The following is a 26447-nucleotide window of genomic DNA, read 5'->3' as shown; positions in this document are numbered from 1 at the left end:
AAATTTAACATAGAAATTATTAACAACAAAATGAATAGCACAGAGTTGGATCATAATCCAAGATATAAAATCAGTATAAAAGAGTCCATATAGATATATAAAATACTTGAAAAAATTAAAGGGAGAGAAGACACCAATATTCCATTCTAAAGTATTCCGCAATCTCCTTTACTTGGTGGGTTTCTTAGGTTTTCTTTGTTTTATGACCTTGATACTTTTGAAGAGTACTTGTCAGATATTGTGTAGAATGTCTTTAAGACTGAGTCTTTCTGATATTTCTCTTTTGGTTTGATTGGGTTTATGTTTTGGGGAGACAAATACCACAGAGATTAAGTGCCTTTCTCATCTCATTGTATCAGAAGGTACCTGATATCAACAAGATTTATGAATAGTGATGTTAATGTTGATCACTTGTTTAAGTTAGTTTTTGCCAGATTTCTCTACTATAAAGTTCCTATTTTTCCCTTTCTATATCCTGTTCTTTGAAAGTAAGTCACTAAATCCATGGAAATTCCAGTTCCAGCTTCTTGGGGGGGGGTATATTTTTATATCTATAATTTGATCTTCCAACTGGGAATTTATACCCTTTGACCAACATCTCCCCATTTCCTCCACCTCCCAGTTTCCGGCAACCACCATCATACTCTCTTTCTATGAGTTCAATTTTTTAGATTCTCCAGATTAGTGAGAACATATAGGATTTGTCTTTCTCTGACTTATTTCATTTATCATAATGCCCTCAAAGTCTATTCGCATTGTCACAAATGGAAGGATTTCATTCTTTTTATGGCTAAATAATATTCTATTTTATATAATACATCACATTTTCTTTATCCATTTATCCACTGATGGACATTTAACTTGTTTTCATGTCTTGGCTATTGTGAATAATGCTGCAATGAACAAAGGGTGCAAATATCTCTGTGAGATGGTGTTTTTGTTCCATCTGGATATATACCCAGAAGTGGAATTGCTTGATCATTGGCAGTTTTATTTTTAATTTTTTTGAGGAAGCACCATAGTGTTTTCCATAGGGGCTGTACCAATTCACATTCCCACCAACAATGCCCAGGTTTCCGTTTTCTCCACAGCCACTCCACTGTTCTCTTGTGCCTTTTTGACAACAGCCATTCTGACAAGTGTGAGATGCTATCTTATGGTGGTTTTGATTTTAATTTCTCTGCTGATTAGTGATGTTGAGCATTTTTCATGTATCTGGTGGACATTTGTATGTCTTCTTCAAAAAAATGTTTGTTCATATCCTTTACTCACTTTTTAATCAGATGGTTATTTTTTTGGTTTTTTTTTTTTTTTTTTTTTGCTATTGGATGTATAAGTTAGTTAGCTATCACTTTAACATCTACTTTCTACCTTCCAAAATTGGGAACTTCTGTCATCTATTTCTTCCTCTTCTTCCATGTTTTTGTCCATATATATTTATATATTTACTAATATTCTGCTATTTTAATTATTTCACAAAGGGCAAAAATGAATATTTATGTTCAACCCAATACGTTAAAGAGGGAGTCCATGTTTCTCTTTATTTCTATGTTTATTAAGTGAGAAGCAATCATTGTCTGAAGTATAAAACTGATAAAATGAGCCTTCTTATGCACAAACCCATATCCTGCCTTCATTCACCTGCAGCATCTAGAACAGGACAACCACAGAGCTGTATTTCACCAGATATCCTTGTATATTAACAGAAGGCAGAGAAAGTAAGAAAATAACAAATGGGAGAATAAATATATCCTACAACTTTTCCCACATTTAAACTATGATTTAACAAGATCTAGTTCAAATCCTATGCAATGAAGGAACACCCTTTAAAATAACCTTAGTAAGGGCTCGTCATTTGAATATTTACAGTGGAAAGAAGAAGGTCACAACCCTACTAGAGAAGTCACTCCATTTTTGTAGAGTTTTAATTATTTAAATCTCTGGCTTAGGTTCCAGGATGGTAAGATTTTCTGCAAAGTCAAGCAGCAGAGTGAACATTCAGAAGCCATTTTAGTGAGCTCAGGGGCATTAGCAACAACTACATCCAGATTCCAGAGACGGTGGTTCTAGTAGCAGCACCACTAGTTCCATAGGTGAGTGTTGTCAGGGGTGCAAGGTTCCATAGCTGTATCCAATAGATCATTTGTTCTGCAAAATAATTTTGAGATTTGTTTCTATGCATATAACTTACAAGTCTAAATCTCTAGTTTTTCCAAGGATTCCTTTTATTATCTTTTAAATAATTGAATAGTACCCAATGTCCTTTTAACAAACTCCTTTCCTGCTTTTTTGGCCATTGGGACTCTTGTCCACAACTAAAAATCTGATGAAAAGTGTTAACTTTTAAATAAAAAATTTGATAAAAATAAAACTGTTCCAATAAAAATAGAATGACTCTGAAAATATTACTAAATAATATTAGAAGCTAATATCAAATTAGAATCTGAACCTCTATACAAAAAGTCAGTTTCTCAGTTTAAAAGTTGAAGACTGATCCTTTTAAGTTTTTCTTTTCTCAGAACACTGTGCTTTCTTTACAGTAAATTTCTTCTTTGGAACTAGAAAGCATCAAAAAAGTCTACTGCCAAGAAGTAAGCAGAATACTCCCTTTTTCTCTAACAACACTGTGGTGGAAGTTGATTATTCCAGCCCAGCTGCTCAGTGAGTAGAAAATGAGGATTGATGGCCTATTCAAATAGTTATGAAATACAATTTGAGGGAGAAGCAAATATTTCTCCCAAGTACTCTTGGATTTTACTGAAATAATTAATTCTAGCTATAAATATCTGAAATAATATAAAAATATTAATAACACAACTTCACATGCAGACACAATGGACTTCATTGGCCAAGTTTTTTTTTAAATCATCAAACCTCACTTCTCACTTTTTTGCTAGCTCATTATATATGGTATAAAACATGAAATCACTAGAACTTATAAAGGTTTGGCAGACTTTTTCTATTTCCTGGGACTATGAGCTATAAAATTGAATTTGGGACCCTATCTCCAAGAAAAAGTTATTAGTTCTCAGAATAACAGCATGTTAGTGGATCATACATAGATAAAAGATTTTCATTATGACTGTTTTTAGCTATGATTTACAGTGGCTTACATTGTTTTATAATGACTTTCAATTTTGAAAATGTACATCCACTGTTAGTTTCATAGATGAAGTCACAATTGATTGTGGGTTTGAGAGACTGATCCTTTTAACTCAGCAACAAAAAGAAAAAATATTAACATGCAATAAACAGGCATTCTAGATATATTTACAAGTATGTCCTTTAGTCATAGAATTTTAAGGGGAAAATAAGTGTAAAAACGTTTTAATAATTGCTTATCCACTCATTACCTTTAGTTAGAATCTGGAAGAAAGTGGTGAATAAAACTTGCTTCATATAGAGCTCTAGCCTTCCAATAGTACATGACTCTGAGAGGATTCATTTGTGCCTAGTGCAAAAGAAAATCTCATATACCCGATTCCTAATTAACACTTGGTGTAGCACTACCACTAAATAACAAATTTGAGAAAAGAAGCTATTAGGCCAACTCTGGATTTACTTTTACCATCTTTCTTTCCTAGCTTATCAAAAGGCAGATTTGACAATGATATCAACCAAAATCTTGGGGCTACCTGCAGGATCTAGCTTGAACCCCATACTGAAATTTCCCTAACTCTGCGTACCACTCCTCTCGACCCCCTCTCTTAAGTGCCACTCCTACTCCTATCTGTGCTCCAAATCAGACCTGGTTAAAGCCAATGGATGCGTCCTGACCCCAAATCACACCCACCCCGTCTTAGCTCGGGCCTCTGCCAAAGTGATTTTTCTTTAATTTCTGAACAGCTGGCCTAACTCCTACCATCATTCTTTCCTCTAGAATCGAAGCACAAACGAACAAACAAAACACTTCCCTTTTGGCTCAAGTAGTTAATATCTATTTAGCTCTACTCAATTCCCTTCAATGAGACAAATCTATATGCAACACAGAGTCATTTATAAGTCTTTATCCATACTTATGCATAATGATCAAGGAGATTTAAACATAGTGATTAAAGTGAGCAAAATCAGATGGAACACACTATTTTATCATTATTATATAACAACAGTGGTAAGCCATGTTAATATGACTAAGTTTATTTGCCCCATGATTTTCATAAAACTATAGAAAAGTAAAGTTAACTGCTTTTCATTTAGCAAGTCTGCACTGAAGAGGTGACATATAGTATCTTGTTTTCTTTTATTTTCAGGTGAAAAACAGAACAGTCACCAAAAAAGACAAAAAATCCACAGCTGAGACATAATTCTCCAAGAAATCCCATTTGGTAAAGTGTTGAGCCAAGATTTCCACCAAGGTTTTGTATAAGTCCAGTCATTATACACCTTAAAATATTTGATACCACCTTAAAGTATGACTTCTTTGCCTGATGATAGGAAGGCCTCTCTGGATATGTTCTGAAGAACTAGCCATGGAAGTTCATTATTATTATATGGGAAAGGTATGCTGTCCCTATTTTGCTAATGAGAAATCTAATTTACAAAGAGGTAAACAATTTGACCTAAATCACACAATTAGTTAATGGCAAATCTAAATGAAAAACCTCAGCTTTCTCATGATTTAATTCCATTAGAGAATGTTTAGACAAAGGAGACAGAAGACATATGCTCAATTCATATATTTCATATGGCTTGAGAGTAAAGGGAAACACTATTAGCAATTGGGCCAGAACAACAAATGTAAACCAGACTGTCCCATGCAAACTAAGATTTCAGGTCACCCAACTTAATAAATAATTAATATTTTAAACACGTTCGTTCCTTTCCCTTTAAGGAATCAGATGTGGTCTCATTCTTATCTTGATGAGCAAGATTGGAGCATTGCTCATTAAAACTGCTTTTGTTAAATTTTATATTCAAAATTGTTAAAATTAAAGTGTATTAATTGCCTAATGCAATGTCATAATAAATTATTTCCATAAGACACATATTACAGTGTTTACCTTCCTATTTATTCTTATATTAATAGGTCCCATATTATTTGCTTTAGTGAAAAAAAAAAAACACAGAGGCAAACAAAATCTTCATAATATAAAATGAGCTGAACTAATGATGTCTAAATTCTTTACTAGTTTGATTTCTAAATGTCCATGCCCATGCTTCTTAAGGGCATCTGACAGAAACCAAAAGCAAGAAATAAACGTAATTCACCACACTCCATATAATCAATTCACTGAAGGCTAGAAAATTCTAAATTAAACAACTATACCACACATACACATGCACACACAAGCTATACACACACATACTTTTTTTCCCTTGTAAAAATGTTTCCAAAACTGAAACTACAATATACATGAACTCTGAGGAAAGAAAAGGAGAGTTTAAGGCATCAGCAGTTTTGAGATACTAAAGAATTGTCAGGGGGGAAAAAAGCATTCTATGATGAAAAAAGAAGAAAATAAAAGACACTCAGATTTCTCAAGTATATGAGACAAAGGCTGAATGTAGCATGAAACCAACATTTTAAATTACTATTAGCATTAAACAGATCTTTATAAAAAGATTTTTAAGGATTAATTAATTTTATATTTTCCATATGAAGTGTGACAAAGTCAATGTCCTCAGGTGAATTAGCAAGGATGACGCAGACCTCTCAGAAAATGGAAATCAAATGAAAGCTTAGTCATTAGAGCATTTGGTGCTAAAATTTTTAATGACATGCAGATAAAACTACTCATCACTTTTTCCTATCTTTCATAAATTCATTGGATTGTTCTAAGATTAAGTCAACATATTTTTAAAAATTAGTACACAATCCATGGTCAAAAAACTTTTATGAAATAAGCTACTGAACAAATTTTCATACACACATATTGTGATGAAAAAGTGACTTGGAATCAAAACCATCTCTGCCTCTCGGTGATACTGGCACATTGGGCAAATAGCCTAGTTTTTTCTGTAAATTAATAAATTTATAAATTTATAGATATCACCCTACCCTGACCTACTATCTTCTCAAGATTATTGTGAAGATTAAACGTGACAAAATATTTTATAAACTATGAGGCAATACATCAGCATAGCCATTATATTATTCTGTGTATGGCTTAATGGTCAATTAAAATAAGTTATTTCCAAGAAAACAGGAATTATCTTACCCAAATAACTTGAGTTGAGTGTGAATTCATCTAGCCTAGCACCCTCCCATTAATTCAGAGTCTTATGAACTGTCAGCAAGGAAAAAACATAACCTACAAGAAAACACACCTGGTCACTAACCAATTATAGGTTGAAATTTTTTTTTAAATTAAAAATTGAGAATGTGAGAGAAGTATAAGATTGGGAAAATGAAATGGGACAACATAAGTAAATCAAGAATGTTTTGGTGGTTCACATTATACCATCTTTGTATGTTTGTCCAGCAAGGATCTTTTTTTTTTTTTAACCAACACTCAGAAAATTATTCACCCTTTAAAATTTTTAACTACACAATTCAATCTGCTTTCCAACCAGTCATGCTCAATGGTCTGACAGTTTTTTAAGTATAAAAGGCATTTACAACTGAACTGCATTGAAGTTCTCTCCCCTATTTCTTACACCACATCCAGCTAATTGCTCTTTAACATGCTAACAGAAGGGTAAGCCGGCACATAATAATTCAGGCATGCACCGATCCCGTAATGCCAGGGACTCAGAAGCAGCATGAGAAAGCATCAGATTTTTGGCATGTGGGCTAGATGTTTAAATCTGCATAGATTCGAGCCAATTAGACTTGTCAGACTCCAATCCAGTGGAGAGTGACCCCTGATGGTGGAAAGACATGTGGGACAAGCCACAGAAAAGCTTGCAAATGTCAGAGAGGCCAAAAGGTGCCCCACTGGCCTCAAAACTATTAATTAGCAACCAGGAAAAGCACCACCAAAGAATCGCTGCCCCAGCACTCCTCCTCCAGAGGTTGCTGCTCCTCGGCCTCATTATTATGTGGATGGAAAACAACACCCTTTGCTGGGAGCTTTGGGCAACACTCTTATTGATTAAGTTCCCACAGTGTTAAATCATTCTGTAGCTTTCACTCCAATCTTCCCACCCCTGCATAATAAAACCTTCAAAGGGTTTACTGGGACGGAGGGGAAAGTGGAGGCACAAGAGAGAAGGAGCAGTGCAGCCTACTGTTTCCACAGTATAGTGCCCACAGCACCTCCGTAAATCAGACCCCAGAAAGAGTTTAAAAGGCAACATCTAAAATGAAGTGAGTCTGAATTTTCTTTTGTACTTACTAAGGCATTACATTCTACCCCCCGCCCAAGAAAAAAAGCTTAACATTCTGGTTATTTCCAAGTCACCTAGACCAAACAAAACCGTAACACTAAATTATATTTTTACAGGTCTTCAGTGATCTCATTTGGTTCGAAGATCACAAATGTCTGATAGACAGATGCTTGTTCCAATGTGCATAAGAAATATTCCAGGGAGACAGAGATGAAAGCTAAATGCCAGAGCCATAACTTGAATCTCATGAGAAAAATATGTGCACAAACTTTCATTCCAAATAATTTATACTTAATTTTTAGTTATATATTTCTATTTAAACAGATAAAACTGAAATAAAAGCAAAATTGTTACTGTGCTATAATAGATTTACTAACATATTGTATAGTGGTGAATGTCAGTTTTCTCATCTGTAAAATAAAGATTATAACTATCTCATAGAGTGTATGTGGTGATTAAGTGAGAGCACCTTATAAAATCCTGAATATATGCTTATCATACAGTAAGCGCTCAAAAAATATAGTTGGTAATATCATTATCATTGTTATTATAAAGCAAGTAACCAGTAACTTTCTTGTTCTATAAAACAAGATGCCTCATCTATTTGGTCTGCTAGAAGCAATACATCTACACTCCAAGTTATTTCCAGCTTCCCACAGAGAAATAATAAAATAAACATTAAGTGGACATATAAAATCTATACTTTTTTGATATGTCTCAGCTAGCATTCCCTGATAAACTGCCTGACTCTAACTTAATAACACCATAGCTTCTGCCAAAAGACAGAGAGAGGCCTTCTCAAGAGAGGACAGCAGCTCTACATTCTACAGACAGGAGACCTGAGCTGGATGAACTTGCCTGCGAGTTCAGCGTGATGTCCACATTTTTGGACAGCGTGTTTGGGCCAGAGCAAGTAAATTAGCTGGTCAGCTTTTAAGTAGGAAAAAGTATTAATTTCACTTGATTATTTCACTGTGGATAATTATAAAGCACAGCCATGACATGTGGTAATTAGAACGTCCAGATCAGGGGAGAAACACAACAATAATTTATGAATTTGGTATAAAGTTGAAGTCTATCCCTGACCGGTGTGGCTCAATGGGTGGGGCGTCACCCTGCAAACGGAGAGGTCACCGATATGACTCCTCCGTCAGGGCCTGTGCCAGAGTGTGGCTCAGGTGTCCCACTGGGGGCGTGTGAGAGGCAACCACGCGTCAATGTTTCTCTCCCTCTCTTTTCCCTCTCTTTCCCTCTCTCTAAAAAAATAAATAAATAAAATCTTTAAAAACATAAAGACTATATGATGGCTACACAATTGAGGTCATTTTTCAATTATTTTTACTCATCCTCTATGTGCTTTATATTACCCCTGAAAAAGCTTTGTGGCCTGAAAACCCAAGGGGAAAGGGGAAGGGGACAATTTAAATTTAGTAGGTTCAGAAATAAGTAGCAGGGATAGAAAACAAAACTTAAGATGTAAAAGTGGAAATGCAGAACACAGTTCTCAAGAGAAAACGCTTATTGTAATATTTAGCAATATAAGATCAAAATGAAATCATGGAAAAAATAGAGCAGTAAAGGAAAGACTTCTCTTTGAAAAGTGGATATGGTTAAAGAAGACAACAAATTATATAAATGAGAACTTTGAAGACAAAGGTAGAATCAAATATACCAAGTCCTATGGACACCCAATCCTCTATCCATACTCTTTTTCTCCTATTGAACTTGTTATGACTTCCTAGAATGTTATGTACAGGAGAGCAATATCGCCATAAAAAGGAAACAAAAATGTTCAATAAGTTGAATTCACATTGATGCATTGTATATTTTCAAGAGAAAGGGCCACAAGGACTCAATCATATTTTAAGTCCATTTATGATTTCCTTACCAAATAAATTGAGATGGTAAAATTATCTTTCAAATGGACATTTGTTAATATTGTGCTGAAAAATTTTTAAATGTTTATGCTCAAATTGCCACTATAAAAGCACTTTGTAGAAATGCTGACTGATGACAACAGGTAACTAGACAAAATTCACAGCTAAAGCATGAAAAGATATTTTACTATTAGATTTCAAAATTATACACAAGCAAAACTACTTTGGCTCTCAGTCTACATTTTGGCAGAAGACTTTACTCTTCGAGTTTCTGCTTTCCCAACCAATTCCACTGTTTTCATAAAACAAAAGTATAAAAAGTTTTCACCTTTAAACACAATGGGATTGATTAAACAAGAAGTTGCACGTGGAAGCAAAATACCAAAATATATTCTAGGCTTCACTACACACCTCCTACAATACTGAATACTTTCTAAGTAGTAGGTCTGCATTCTTAGCTGCACATATGGAGATGACACAGATGATTTTCACTGGGGAAGAGAATGCTCTCTGCTCATCCCTCTGACCCAACCACCAGCCTCATTAATGCCAACAAGTCACAGTGGGAACAATTTGAAGACAAAACCCACCTAGCAAGCACCAATCACTGAACTCAGCAGAAAAGAACAGAGTCCTCTGATTTTATCTTTGCTATTATTTTCTTAATAAAAATTTTTAAGTATGGAAATCCATGAAAAGCAGTCCGTGTATGGTGGAAAAACTTTACAGGTGCAAAGCTCTTTGATAGCTATATATTAAAAACTAAATAACATTTCATTTAAGCCAATGAGGTTAATGGGATAATTATATGGACAATAAAACACAAAAAGGAGAAAAGAAAGCCAGGCAAAATCAGCACCTCACTAATGCACTATTCTCCAAAGACATGAATATGTCACATGATCTGCTTTACATAGCGTCCATATTCCTGAGATATCAGTCTTGGAAAACAGGCACACACTCCCTTGGAGACAGAGCATATAGTCGTTGTAAAATTGGCCAACGATATGGTGTGAGACCAAACCCAAGAAAGCATGTAAGAATCAGCTTTCTGTAGATTAAATTGTTTCATTTTAACTGACACTTCCCTCTCTAGATGCACATACCACACACCAAGAAAAACTATTCTAAACAACATTCTGGGAGACTTTTATTCCCCCCTAACCCTGAGGCCTAGGCTCTTTCCTCAGAATCTTGCTCTACATCATCACACTGAAACTCTTGCTGGGAAGGATGAAGATAATGACAACTCCAACTGAGAGGCCATTCACACCACTCATAATTATAGAACAGGATGGAAGTGGTGAGAGAATGGGTGGGAACTGGGGGGTAACGGAGAAAACCATTCAGACACAAAAGCCATTCCTTGCCACGCTGAATACTGTGTCTTGACAAAAGTTCAGACACCTATATTTATCTATCACTTTTGTAAGAGCTGATTTAACAACTGATTTCCTTAATTTAAATGCAATTTAAAAGAGCTGATTTCAAGTAAGTAATTATTTAACTAAGGCTTTAAAACTAACTATAGTTTTCTTTAGAAATCAAATTCCCTATAATAATTTCACAGTACAGTAGAATGGTGTATTATAACAAAGCATGATTATATTTGTCCCTTACAATGAAAGAACAATTCTAACTAAAAAATCTTGTGTTCTCACTACTTCACCAAGAAATCATCAGTAGATTTTTGACCCTTCAAGTGAACATTTTGGAATGAAAATTACTAGTCAAAGTTAGTCACATTCTTGGAGTTCATCCTAGTAAATCTTGTACCCACCAAAGCAAATGCCCATCAGTTTGAACTAGAGATGAAATACCCCTTTGAGAACCCAAACTTTGCTATGTTCACACTAATGCTGCATTTAAAAATTGCATTCTTATGTTACCCATTTTTTATCAGCAATGCTAAAATATAGCCAGAATGATCCAGTACTGCAACAAAACGACTGTTATAAACTTTACGTACTAAATAAGCAAAAGTGTTCCTTAGAAAGGAAAATGAAAACCAGAAAAAGGACTGAAGCGAATCTGCTTTTATATAAACTAGTGATAAACTAGTTTACAATATAGTATCAGTAATTGCTGGTAGCTAGTCCGAACTCATTTGCCAAATAACTAAAAACAGGAGGGCTGAAAGTCTGTATCAGCTGCTGTCATACGCTCCTGTTATATGCTACCGAAGGACCGTGTCTAGGGTTTCATTTCTGCAACATTTTGGCAAGCATAGCCATCCCTCTTTAATTTCCACTGCAACTCACTGTGAAAGGTTTGTGTAACAGTGATAGAATGCTGATCCCACACAGAAAACCATTATTTTTACTCTAGTTAATGAAAACTAGGTGGGGTTTTTTTAGTAATTTCTTCCACTGTCACTAATGGTCTTATGATAATAATCATAGTATATAATCTGACACAAGTGCTCTTAAAGAAATTTCTAGCAAAGGACTGCAGCCTCTGTGGGAGGTAACTGTCAGAATTATCTTAAAACACTACCTGTCTTCAGCTACAATAGAAAAGGCCTTTAATCAAAATAATCCTTTTTCAAAAGAGCAACTTTTTTCCCTCTGCAATTCACTCATCTTAAAAGAGCACTATAGCTTTTGTGCATAACAATTCATTCTTCAAGACAAGTACAAAATTTGTCACTGACATTTAGCACCAGCCGTAGGCAATGGATAAAATGAACTAGTTAGCAATTTAACCTGTAAAAAAACAGAGTGGGGTGAACAATTTTCTGCCATCAAAGCAAATGGCTAACATTTAGCAGGATTTTATTTTTATTTTTCAGCCCATCCCATCTTCCAGAAGAAAGAAGTCAGGCTAACATTTTTTCAGGGTCCTAAATCTTCCTCTCAGCCTATTCCTTTAATGGTTTCAAGTAAATGACTATCCAGAGGATAATTAGGCACTGTGCTGTCGCATCGTGTCAGGTCACAGCTGGATTTAGTCAGCATTAACCTTTGGGGAGAATTGGAATATCAGTATCATTTAAAATTAAAGACGTGTAAGCAGGCATTTCTGGAGATGTTAGAAAAGTAATTGTCTGTAAATTGTTTGACCTTGAGATTTAATTGCATGCACAACACACATTCTAGCAAGAGCTCTGGACTGTCTTCCTTCTTTTACCTCCAAACCTCACTTCACAAGGCCCATTAGGCTACCTGTGGCTTTTTCAGTAAAATATTAAGGGTTTTGGTCATCAATTTAAAACAAAAGCTTTGAAGCATTGCTTGGTATACTGTAACTTTAAAGCAAAGATGCTTATCAATCAGAATACCAAATTTACTATATATTTTTAAAAGCACACATAACATAGTTATGTTTGAAGGCTAAGTTTATTTAAATTTCATCCCCCCTTCTTTTCTGCTAACAAGTTTGCATATTTTGCCTTATTCCCTTTTACCCTAATGAGACAGCTTATGCTTTCAAAGTCCCTCAAGCTAGGCAAATCTCTCCAATGCTTCCACTGTTAATAATGAAACTTTGTAATTATACAAATCCAAGGTGGCCAATCAGCTTTCCAGGCTGAGCCTTCGGGTACCTCATAAATTATTCATGTGACACTTGGGCCTGTGAACTCACTTGCTTATATTAGAAGCCTAATTAATATTTAATCACACGTGCAGAGGGCACTTGAAGCTGTACTGTCCCTGAAAGAAGGGTAAATATAAATGTGCATATGCCTCGATGTAAATCTCATTCCGTATCTAAAGGAAGTGTCCATGGGCATATGGAAGTGACCATGAAACATACTAGGCTCCTTCCAGGTAGTGTGGCCCATTGAGGCTACTACACACCAGGCACTGTGCAGGGCCCTGAAAAGAGGCAGCTGAAATCCCTGTTCCCGAGGGCAACCCAGGAATCCTTTCAGGTTTGAAACCAGGGGTATTCAATGCCTTTGATAGGTAAATATTGCCCTTTCAAATTCCAAACAGGGAAGAAACTGAATCTAGTTATCTGGCAGTCTAGAAAGGAAGGACAGACCTCCACTTTATCAAAGGACATTCGGCCTTGGATAGTGTTCATTTTGTTTTCCAAGAGGGAGCAATACTGTTATGCAATGTGCAGCACACCTTGGTAACCTTTTCTGAGATCTCACTGTTTTTCTTCCCAAGGGAATGGGCTAGGAAAGTAAGCCAAACATTATCTGGCTTGACAGGCTTAAAGACAACTGCTATTTAGTGGAGTTATCCTATGCTCTATTAAGAAAAATAAAATATGTTCTTTCAGAGGGTGACAAGAGAAAAAGACCCACCCATAGCTAGTTGCTGAGAAAGAAGCACGAGCTGCGTGCCCAGGCGTGACTCTCAGATAGACCCAGCACTGCCACACTGTGGGAATCTGTACTCCCAGGTTACAGAGCTTTGGAAGTGAAGCCAGTGCATTGTTTCTAAAGATCTCTTCTGTTGTTGATGACATTTCCGTTCTGCCTTCTCCTGGACCTGCTATGCCACAATGATCACTGCCAGCAACCTCATATTAAGAGTATCAACGAGGAACATAGTTTATAGTTCTTTGGGCAATTACATCGCCATAGACCCAACATCTCACCAGGTGATAACGCTAGAACATTTTAGCAGATAAGTCAAATGAAGTGATGGGGATCCTTTTACCAAACACAAAATGGCAAAGAGCGACAGGGCCATCATTTAGACAGGTAACTAACAAAATTCTTCATATTAGCCCTAGTAAATGATATCACTGTTCACCCTATTATTTTCTTTTACAACATAAATTAGGATGTGCCCAAATGTGGTCTTGGTAAGTCAGAATTAGTGTAGTTAGTAGAAATAATGGTTCCATGTGTCTACTCAGGATTAATACTTGCTTCTTCCTAGTCAATAGGAAACATTCTTGATTTGAGGAACCTCTATGATGAAATCCTGTTGCCTTCAATAGGCAATAGTCACAAGCTGACAATCAGTAGAATTCATGACAGAAGTTCAGCCTGGAGTAGGTCAAATAAAGGGATATGAAGTGCTAAAATTAAGGGTGAGGGTTTTCTGGGGGTAAAGAGCAGTGAGAGGAATGAAAGTAGAGCATATGTAAACATACCTCTCAGACCCAGATGTGCTTTTGGCAAAATCTCGAGAAGTGGCAAGGATATAGAACGAGGCAATCCTCGGTGGGTCACCAACTCTGGACTCTGAACTTAACTGAATGTCTAATTTATACAGCAGAGATGAGAACTGAGCCTGTCCGATGCTCTCTGGCTCAGTGAGGACTGCCTCTGAAAGGGGGAAAGCCCAGGCTTACAGGGTGGGGGGAGGCGGACGGAGTGAGGAAAACAGTGGACTCAATTTTGAAAAGCTACAAATGGCGGAGGTAGACTGTAAAAAAAATCCCATCAACTTAATATTCAAATAATTTTTTTAACAAAATACATACTCACAACTAGACTCTCCTCTCACACACCCCTGTGGAGAAATCATATTTAACAAATGAGCGAAATTATCCATACTGCCACTGCATGGCAGGTTGACATCAGGTGGTCACATTCTTGACAAGGCAGAAAGCCTAAAATTCAAAGTCGAAATTAAATTTTATTTCCACGTAAGATCTTTGACTCCATCGTGATGATCAGCATTTGTCAAAGACTGGTCCAGGGACAACATGCATCAGAATCACCTAAGGCTAGCAGCCTGAACCTTATGTAATTTGGTGAGTTCATTTTGGGGAAAAGAATGCAAGATTATTAATCAAAGTTGAAAATAAATGTGAATATTTAATTAGCACAAGAAAAGAAATCGCAACAAATTGCTGGAGCCTTGAAAACTGAGGGCACTTTAAGAAATTTACCAACAGTGCTTGTACAGAAATGGCTGCTGGTGGAAACCGGACTTCCCCCCCTACCCAGAATACCCTATAACTCCCTGCGACTTCCAAAATTCACAGAGCCAATGAAGTGTGGGGCCCTGCCACTTAAAGGCTGTGAGCTTCACAGTAAATGTGTCTCTGCCTGAGATACTTGTTCAAAATGGAGCTGCCCAGGCCTTACCTAAATCACGGAATCAGAACCTGTGCATGTGGACTTGGGAGCCACCTTATCCACATATGCAATTCTGGGAACCACTACCCTGGACAATAATAAAGTAACTGAGGTCAAGGACCATCTTATTTGCCCATGTTGTCTCTTTGTACACGCACAAATTCCCTTTCCATATTTCTAGTTCAGAGCAAGTGCAAATAAATATGTTGAATTACGTAATTAATTGTTGATGTGTTTTATCATCTTAAAACAGTAATTTTCAAATGGTATGCCACGAGAATTTTTTAAAACATGCAATACCTATTTAGTCAGAGGCTCTGACCTCTTTTACCTTAGATTGTCAAATAAAAAAATGACAACAAGCAACACAACAATAGCTGTCCAGTGGTAATGAATCAAAATTATGTCTATTTTTTGTCAGATTGGTAAAAAATATAATACATATTTTGGTGTACTACAGAATTTCAGTAATTAGTTTATGTGTGCTATGAACTGAAAAAAGCTGAAAAATCACTATCCTATAAGATCCTTGAAGGCAAGAGCTCGCTATGTATCTCTTTGAGTTACTTCAGAAGTTAGAACCATGTACTGTACATTGCAGACCCTCAAAATACAGTGAAATAAACTGCATTTGAAGCATGAAATTTAGAAAACTGCACCAACTTACAGGAAAATAGTTTGTGTGTCAATAAGAAATGATGTCACTCTTTTGAGGAAAAGAAAAAAGGATTGCCAAAGTACATACGGGGTTGAAAAACTCAAGTTATGTGTGAATATAAACACATCTTTTATTCTCCTGTAATTTTTTGATGTAGTAATTATCAGTGACAATACAAGAGACTGTATGTGGGTAACAAGGAACATATACATACCCACCTATTGTATAGCTCAAATGTCACACCCCCTCAGGGCTTTGAAGAAAGTGGGGGCAGAGCGAAGTGGGCTGTGACGATCTGAAGAGCAGTACCTCCTCTGCTCCTCCCAGTAGTGACCATATGGGAATCAGCCAGGTAGGATCAGATTTTTCAAGATAAGCTGCAAATTAAAATCACTATGAGAAATCTACTAATTTTTAATGCTATTGAGAATAAATGCAGCATTCTTTTAAGCTGCTGAGTTGACCAAACAATATACAAGGTCTGTGCAGAAAAAGTCCAGCCATTGTTCATATAATGAGAACAGTTTTTGTGACATCCATGTAATCTGGCAGCCAAAGAGAGTGGACTGGACTGCGCATGCGTGAACAGTGAGGACTTCACTGTACTAGTGAGTGGGGATGGGAGACGCCACTGAGTGAGCACATGTACTGTATCGCCGTCACATTAAAAATGACTGAACAACTAGAACAACGAACATGCATCGATTTTGTGTTGAGCTTGAACATTCCTCTGTGGAAACTATTCAGATGACTCAGAAGCCCACAGCTATGGGCAACTCGTGATTGGCAGCTTCATCACAACAATGCATCCCTTCATGTATCGCCTCTCATGCAGAGTTTTTTGGCAAAACATCAAATCACCCAAGTGACTCAGCCCCCCTGCAGCCCATATTTGGCACCCCAAGACTTCCAGCTTTTCCCAAAACTGAAATCACCTTCAAAAGGGAAGAGATTTCAGACCATCAATGACTTCCAGGAAAATATGACAGGGCAGCTGACAGTGACTGGGAAAACTGTAAGGTCCCAAGGTGCCTACTTTGAAGGAGACTGAGGTGTCATTGTCTTAAGTACAATGTTTCTTGCACCTTGTATCTTTTTCAATAAATGTCTCTATTTTTTCACATTACATGGCTGGATACCATCTGGACAGAATTTGTATGTCTGTAGACCATTGATACAAAATCTCTAAAATAGAAAGTATTCACAGACAACACTGAAGTTAGGAACAAGTAACTATATTACAGTCTCAAGTAGTGTGATAGCTCCCTAACCAGACCTGTGGCCTTATCAACAATACTTTTTATATATCCATATTCAAGCACATGCCTTCCAAAAATATTTTATTCACTGCTGAATACCCAGCACCTAGCACTCTGCCTGGCACATAGCTGAAGCACAATAGTTATTGAGTGAATGACTTGAGAAGGCCCCATCAACCTCATAGATTAAATTCAAAAGTATAATACCAGGGGACTAGGCAAGAGACCGAAACATACACAAATTACATGGTGTCATTAATTCAAGTTTAAAATATATAACCCAGTATTAAATACATTCTATAGATTAATATTCATACAGAAAAAAACATAAAGATATGTACAGAAGTGATAAAGATAAATTTAGAATAGTGGTTACCTCTCAGAAAAAGGATATCAGGGTTGCAAAGGTATACATAGATAATTTCAACTATATTTGTAATTTTTCTTTCTTAAGTTGAGTGACGGGTACATGACATTAATTACATTCTTCTTATCTTTTTGAATTATTGGAACACTTCATAACAACTATTTAAATAAATGTTTACTCTGCGATAACTTTATATTTACATAAAAATTGCAAAGATCCATGGAGTTCCCATATACCCTTCACCCAGTTTCCCCCACCTTATGTTAACTGATACCTTGTCAAAACAAAGAAGCTGACATTGGTATATCACTACTAACCTAACTCCAGACTATTTGCCTTTCACCAGTTTCTCCATTAATGTCCTATTTCTGTCCCAAGACCCACTTCAGGGCGCCACATTGTATTTAGTTGGTATGTATGTATGCCCAAGCTCTCCTTATCTGTGACACCTTCTCAGTCTTTCCTTGTTTCCCATGACCTTGACAGTCTTAAGCTGTCTCTGGCCTTTTCTGCTGTTTTTCTCATGGTTAGATTAGGGTTACAGGCTTTGGAAAGGAAACAACAAAAGTGAAGTGTTCCTCTCATTATATCATGGAGTACATGTTATCTACGTGACGACATTGTTGATATTAACTTTCATCACTTGGTTAAGATAGTGTTTGCTGGGATTCTCCACTGTAAAGTTACTGTTTTCCCTTCTTTATTCTTAAGAAATGAGTCACTAAGTCAAGCCCACCCTAGAAAATGAGGGGTGAATGGGGGAAGAATTAAGCTCTACCTCCTGTAGAGAAGCGTAACTACACATAGGTAATAATTTTGAAAAAGAAACTGTAGCATAAAAAGAGGAAAAGAGTCATAAAGAGAGAGAAGAGTTATACTCCCAAAAACATCCAAAGCTTTTCTGTGACTTGTGAAGACAAATAGTTATCTCTTATTTTTAGGATAAATACACATGCTCATTCAAAATGTCACAGCAGTCTTTTCTTTGAGTTATTTCTTCCTTTAATTTTTCAGAGTAACCAGATTTTCCAAAATATAACCATTTGAAGTCTAGATACTAGTACCTGCTTTAATAAAAATGTAATAGGGGTTCTATTTAAAGAAAAGTTTCTCCCACAAGCATTTGACTACTTATTGTAATCAAGAGAAAGGATTAGCACTGGCAAATTTTCATCCAAAATATTCACATTGTTTAGTACCTGCCCACCAAGGAGGCTACAGTCTTATAGAGGGAGAGAGGTTTTAGGCAGTTAGAGAACAAGTATCCATGCTAACAATAGCACGTCACAGTCTATTGCCATATGAGAAATACTAATTCAGTGGTACATGGTTTGGGAAAGGAAAAGATGGAATCCAAAGGAGAGTTGTCTAGTGAGGCCGCTCTGCTCACTCTGTATCACATCTAGGAAAATTTGCCTTGTCTCTTTTCAGAGAGGCACAATATCTGAGATCAGGATCCTCGATCAATTTAAGTGCTAGGTTCTACAATAAAATATGCATTTGAGAAACAAATCCAACATTGCTATAAATACAACCAATGCCAGAGTAGAGAGGGTAGAAAATAAAAGCTAAAAATTACTCTCAAGAAAGAGACAAAAAATTAAAATCTTACCTGCAACAATCTACTGCACAGGAAACACTAGAATCACTCCTATTTGTTTCATCCTCTTGTCAGCTCTGTGCCAATGTGTATTATAATACTTTTCTGGTCTCATTTCTCACCTGTTTCAAAATGGCCCAACTGCTTCTATTAATTCAACTGCTAATTCTATTTTGCTCACTGTTCCCAAGAAGGGTAATATACATGCCCTGTATATTAGCCAGTATCCTTTTCATTATAAACAACTGACGCCCAATTCAAATAACTGCCAGCAAAAAAAAGAAAGGCAGGGGTGGGGAGCATGGAAATTGGTTCACATAACTAAAAATTGAGGGCCAGTTCAGGACACAGGCTGTGGCTCTTCGCTCTTGGCTCTGGCTCTCTCTGGATGCTTCCTTCTAAGAGAGGCTCTCCCTAAAGAGTGGTCCCAGGCTGCTCCAGCCACATAGCCTCACAGCCTAACAACCTGGGCAGAAAAAAATCTTTGTCTTCCCCATAATTCCAATCAAACCCCCAGGACTGAATTTCACTGGACTGATGGGTCACATGTCCATCTTTGAACCAATTATTGTAGTCGGGAAAGGAATATGTTAATTTGCTAGGCCTAGATCACATATTCTTGAGTTTGTGAAGAACATCAATCATTTCCAAACCATCAGCATGGAGATATGGGAAAGGAGTGGTTTTTCAGAGTAAAATAAACATTCTGTTAACATAAGAAGTCAGAATGAGAACCCAGTGGACAAAAACAGTTGTGTCTGCCTTATCCTACCTCTGTCATTGTTCTCATTTACCTTCTTAGACTAGTCTCACATCTCTGCTGTTCCTCGTGTTGTTTTTCTCATTAAATTTGTCACCTGCTCTGCCACTTGAAAAGCTTTTACTAATCTTTCAATAGCTTGTTTATGTTTTACGTCCTAGGTCTTCCATAAATACTCCAGTCATATACTTGTTCTATGATCCCACAGATCATGTGTTCTTCTGCTTGGTATTTATTTCATGTCACCATATTAAGGTAACTTGTATTATGTAAATTTTTTGAGGGCGGAGTAGGTGCCATAACGTCTTCGATTTACTTGACCTAAAGCAAAGCGTCATACACAAAGGAGTCATTTGATAACATTTGCTGAGTTAGAGGCATCCAAATCCTTTGTACCTCAAACCTCTACCTCTATTAATTCTTCCTCATTTTAATCAGAAGTTAATTCTAAATCTCCCCCCACATTTATATATTCTTTTTGTGCTTTTCGCTTTGCTGGGCTCTAAGTCTCACAGAATCTACTTGATCCTCAACAATGGATTCAGCCTTGTCTCAGTCCCTAGGGACTAGTTATGCTGAATTGGAAGGAGAAATTTAAAGCATTCTAACCAGACACCTTGAGAAGTACATTAACATGGCCAGTTTCTCTTCTGTCCAAGCTCTGCTTTGGTGACCTACATGGGACCCATTTCCTCAAGAACTAATTCTCTTCATAATCTATGTAATAAAGGGTTGCTATGTATAATCAGTAGAGCAAGATCTGAGTGTCAAAAGATTTGTGACCTCAACTAAATTATTATTTTTTTCAAATAAATTATTTAATCTGACTCTTGCTTATTCGTCTGTGAAAGACAGATTTTTAAAATGTGTAACTTGAGAGTTTTCACCAGTGTAAAATAAGACAACAATATAAAGCACTTAGCGTAACATCTGACATATAGAATGTAACAAACGTTAATAGTGTGTGCTAAAAGGTCAATGGACCAGCTAACCTGCCTTCCCTTTTCCACAAATCTTCTCATCAAGTGATCTTACAGGGATATGCTCACTTATTTGACCTAAAATCATATTAGATCATTGAAAAATGTAGTTGCTGTTATATAAGAACTTTCTGAAAACCCGGGTGGAACCAGATTTCTTCTGCAGAACCAAAGCCCAAGTACAAGTCTGTTCCCTAAACTGAGACTCTATCTTCAATTATTATCCTAACAACTTAACTAGCCAACTTCCCAGAATTTTATAAAATTGGCCCTACTTTATCTTGTAATTCCTAAGCTTTCTGAACTGCTTTTCCAAGCCTCAGAGACTGGAATTCATGTCTTGTTCAGAATCATGCCTTGCTCAGTTTATAAAAAGAACTACGCAGGCTACAACCAAAGCTGAGTTCCTTACCAGGACCCACACACAGAGGTACAAATAAAGAACTCAGAGAATGTTTTAATAATGTTCTTAGGGTGACTACTGGGGGTAAAGGAGATGGGTGGGGTGTGGAGGCATGAAAACATCATTTAAAGATTGTTTTACTACTCATGGTAAAAAATGGGGACCATACATAGGTTATGGTTGTCTATTGCTGAGAGAGAGAGAGAGAGAGATTTCCTTCCAAAGAGTATAATATAGAAAGGAGGATAAAAGAATAGCTTTACAGTAGAGAAATCTGATTAACACTGCCTCAGCCAGGTGATAAAGATTAATATCACCAATGACAAGTCATTTTGATAACATAAATCCTTAATATGTGTGATAAGAATGATCTTTTTACTTACTTTTGTGGTCTTGATGTTAAAAAAATACATAACTCTGTCTAACCATAAGAAAAACATCAGACAAACTCCAATGGAGGGACATTCTAAAAATACCTTCCTGGTACTGTTCCAACAGTCAAGGTTGTCAAAAGCTAAGGAATGTCTGAGAAACTGCCACAGTCTAAAGAGCCTAAGAACACCTAACAACTAAATATAAAGTGGTATCTTAGACAGGATCTTAGAACATAAGAAGAACATTAGATTAAAACTAAGAAAATTGGAATAAAGTATGACGTTTATTTAATAAATCGATATTGGCTCATTGGTTGTGACAAATGTACCCTACTAATGTACAATGTGAACAGTATGGAAACTTGCCTGTCTTCACAACTTTCCCACAAATCTAAAACTATTCTAAAATAAGGAGTATATTTTTAAAATCAGCCTACTGAGTTTTAAAAAAAATAGATAAAAAGAAGTTCTTTACATAGACAGATGTAGTAAAAGAGTAGAACACCAGAAATAACAAGTAGACGTTAAAAGCAGCCTGAGAGAAAAGACAGATTAAAAGTAGTAAAGCTGACTTCTCATCGGCCCAATGGAAGCCAGAAAAAAGCGGGTAATATTTTCATAGTGCTCGGAGAAAATAACTTCAACCTAGAACTATATACCCAGAAAAATTTTCTTTTAAAATAGAAAAAGCAAAGTAAAGACATTTTTAGAGAAACTAAGAGGAGAGAATTTTATCTACAGACCCAGACTAAAGGAAATTATAAAGGATATTTATGGGGCTGAAGGCCAATAAATGCAGATAGAAGGCCTGAGATGCAAGAAGGAATAACAAGCAAAGGAAATTTACATACGGACACTTAGAGAATTAATGACTACCAAAATCAATATTAAAAATACCAAATTTTCCTTATTAAAAAGAGATTGGAATTAAAATGCACTCAATGGAGGGGAAGCGGTAATGATAGCAATGTTTTCAAAGTTCCTTTGAATATTACATGAAGGAGGCAAAGATATTGTTTAAATTTAGACTTATATAATTATATCCATATGACTAGGACAATCATTTAAAAAGTAGAAATAAAATTTATGACTTCCAAACTAGTCAAGGGAGAAATTCTAAATGAGGAAAATTCTTAGCTTTTCTCAAAGAAGGCAAGAAAAAGAGGGACAAAAAGAAGTGTAAGAAAAGCAGAATAAATAGACAATATAAAATCACTTTGCATACTTCTTGCCAGGCTATTCTAGCCTGTAAAGTATCTTTTGAGAAATCAGCAAAGTGATGAAAAGCAAGGACCTGCAACCCAGATTACTCTATCCAGCAAAGCTGTCGTTTAGAATTGAAGGTCGGATAAAGTGCTTCCCAAACAAGGTAAAACTAAAGGAGTTCATCACCACCAAGCCATTATTATATGAAATATTAAAGGGGCTTACTTAAGAAAAAGAAGAAGATCAAAACTATGAACATTAAAGTGGCAACAAATGCATAACTATCAACAACTGAATCTAAAATTAAGCAAACAAGCAGAACAGAATCCTAGATATGGAGATCATCTGAGGGTTATCAGCTGGGAGGGGGAACGGGGAGAATGGGGAAAAGGTGCCAGGATGAAGAAGTACAAATTGGTAGGTACAGAGTAGACAGAGGGATGGATGTTAAGAACAATATAGGAAATAGAGTAGCCAAAGAACTTAGCATGATCCACGGACATGAACTAAGGTAGGGGATATCTGAAGGGAATAGGGGTACTGGGCGGAGGTGGGCAAAAGGGATAAAGGGGTAACTATAATAGCATAATCAATAAAACGTATTTTTTAAAAACTAGACAATATAAAATCAAATGGTGACATAAATTGTAATATATTAGTCATTATTAAGAGTAACTCCAGATAAAAGACAATTTCAGATTGGATATGAAACAAAAACAAAATCTAGCTATATCTTGATTTCTCCGGATCCACATTAAACATAAAGTCATGGAAAAGTTGACAGTATAATGAAAAATATACCAGGTGTATAGGGAGTCCTGAAGTTTCACTTGTAGGACTCACATGACTTATCATGTAGTCATAGTTGTGGCTAAGATTTATTATATTAAAAGGCTATAAAGCAAAACCAGAAAAGGGAAGTTTAGAGAAAACCAGGCACATGTTTCCAAGAGTCCTTTCCCAGTAGAGTCACACAGGACTTGCTTAACTCCCAAAACAACGAATTAGAACCGCGTTTGTGAAATGTTATCTTGTCTACTAGGAACACTAATTAGAGACTGAGTGCCCAGGGATTTATTTGGGGGCTGGTCATGGTCAACCTTCTCAAAATTACTCCATAGATTCAATAAAATTCCAATCAAAATCTATATAGACTTTTCATTGAATTTGACAGTTGGATTCTAAAATTTAAATAGAATATCAAAGGGCCAAGAATAACCTGAACATTCCAGATAGAATATCAAAGGGCCAAGAATAACCTGAACAAAAGTAAAACAAGGTAAGGGAAACTGTTTAACCAGTTATGCAGAATTATTTAAAACTGATAGCAATTAAGGCAGAGTAGAATTGGCACAGAGATAAACATATTCATCAGTAATGGATCAGAATACAGAGCCTAGAAAGAGTCCTAACATATAAGGAATTGTGATTTGGAATAGAGCTGGCCTCACAGGATGATTACTTGAATAAATGGTGGTAAAAGAGTTGGTTTTTCATAGGAAATGGAATTAAATTGTTACCTCCCACTAAACACAAATATTAATTTCAGATTGATTAGTACTTGAATGTAGATGACAAAACCTTAAACCATTTAAAATAAAATATAGGAGAATATCTGTAGGATAGAGTAGATAAGAGTTTCTTGTACAGTAGCAAAAACTATAATTCCTAAAAGAAAAGTTAATTCTCCACAATAAAATCAAGAACTATTACTCAACAAAAAATACTGCAAAGAGAGTAAAATACTGAGCAACAACAAATGGGAAATACTTGTGGAATATTTAACCAACAATAACTAATTTCCAAGGGGAAAAAATCTCCTTAAAATAAATTTAAAATTATTTTAAAATCTCATAGAAAAACTGGCAAAGACAAATAGAAATGTAACAGAAAAATAAATACCAATAGCCAATATGTGTGAAAATTATCAGAAATGTAAAGTAAAATAATGAGATTATTTTACATGTGTCAGATTGAGAAAAATAATAATCTAACAATGTCAAGCTTGCATGAGGTTGTTGATTGACAGATAATTTCACATTCTGCCGAAGGGTACAACTTGACTGAAAAAATACTGGTATTACCCAGTATAGATGAAGAAATACATGCCTTATGACTCAAAATCCACTCCCAATAAAATATTTTAGCAATTGCATCTTCAAACATGCACATGAATGTTTGTAGCAACACTATTAATACAGCACCTCCCTAAAAAAATCTGTTGATAATTAAGTGTATGAATAATAAATTGGTATATCCAGTAAAATGAAGTACTATACAGCAGAGAAAATGAAAAAGTACAGCTATACACATCAGCATGGATAAATATCAAGTCATAATGTTAAGTGAAAAGAACAGATTACACAAGAGTATAATTTCATTTACCAAGAACAAAACTAAAATCTATATAGGCTTTAGAGGTACATATGTATGCTAAAAGCATAAATAAAAGCAAGAAAATAATTAGTCAGCTCTCACATGAAAGAAAAAGAGGTGGATCTTAGAGGCATGCATTAAGGCTTCAAATTATGCAATGTTCTAATGTTCCAGGAGCAGTGGGAAAACGAATGAGGTGCCTTCAAGGAACAGCAATAATAACTGAGTGGCTGGAAAAATCTGAACCCAGCAAAGCGTGACAGAGAACAAAGTCAGAGAGAGAACAGGATGGTCATGCAAAGCCTTCCCAGGGAAAGTGTTAGAACGTTATTCTGAGTATACAGAGAAGCCTCTTGAAGGTTTCTAGTTGTCTGATGTTTATTTTTAAACCCTCACTTGACCTATATGTGAAATCTAACTGCATATGAGCAAGAGTGGACTCTGGAGGCCAATTATGAGGCTATTTCAATAATACAGGCCAAGGATAAAGGTGTCTTGAAGAAAAAGTGATAGTAGAGGTAGTACCAAGTGATCAAATTTGGGGATTTATTTGAAGGTAGAAGATTTGCTGATTGTAGGATTTATGCAAAGGCTGAAGACTCAAATTGAAAGATTACCTTTGGGGTTTTAGCAAAGCAACTAGATAAATACCATTTCATGATACAGAGAAGCCTAAAGGAAGAGCAATTTGGGGAATGGGTAGATATCAAGAATTCTACTTAAGAAATGCTACAATGCGATGCCTATCAGACAACCCAGTGAAAATGTAATGTATTCAGTTGGCTGTATAAATTTAAGTCTCAAAGGGGAGGTCAGGACATATGCCACGTTATACTGATTCTATGATACACTTCTTTTTTCATACTTAAAATCTTTAAAATTGGGGTGTGTCTTACAATTAATGTCTTATAATGAGAATAGGCATTTTTTTCCTTTCTTAGTATATATAAAATAGTGCATTTTATAATCAATAGGATCTTAGATTCTGTGAACTATAGAACATTTTGAAGACATCAGAATTTAGATCTCATTAAAGCCATAAAACTGTGAGATCTCTCAGGAAGTAAGTATATGCAGAGGGGAAAGGTGGGAGGATATGCCCTGGAGACAGAGGCCTGGAAGAAGATGAGAGGCTTGCAAAAGAGAATAAAGAAGGTGGCCAGTGAGTCAGAAAAAAAGCTAGGTGCCAGTAGTGTCTTGAAAAAAATAAAGTTATTTCAAATAGGAGAGAGGGAGTGACCTGTTGTGTCGGATGCTGCTGAGAAGATAGAAAGTGAATGAAGAAGAAAGAAAGAAGAAAGCAGGCACTAGCTCTCTAGTCAGGGG

This window comes from Pteronotus mesoamericanus, unplaced genomic scaffold (genome assembly GCF_021234165.1).
Source record: "Pteronotus mesoamericanus isolate MK-2021 breed Mesoamerican mustached bat unplaced genomic scaffold, CSHL_Meso_final contig_20, whole genome shotgun sequence".
Lineage (NCBI taxonomy): Eukaryota > Metazoa > Chordata > Mammalia > Chiroptera > Mormoopidae > Pteronotus > Pteronotus mesoamericanus.
The sequence above is the reverse complement of the archived record's forward strand: the minus strand, read 5'-3'. Positions refer to the sequence as shown.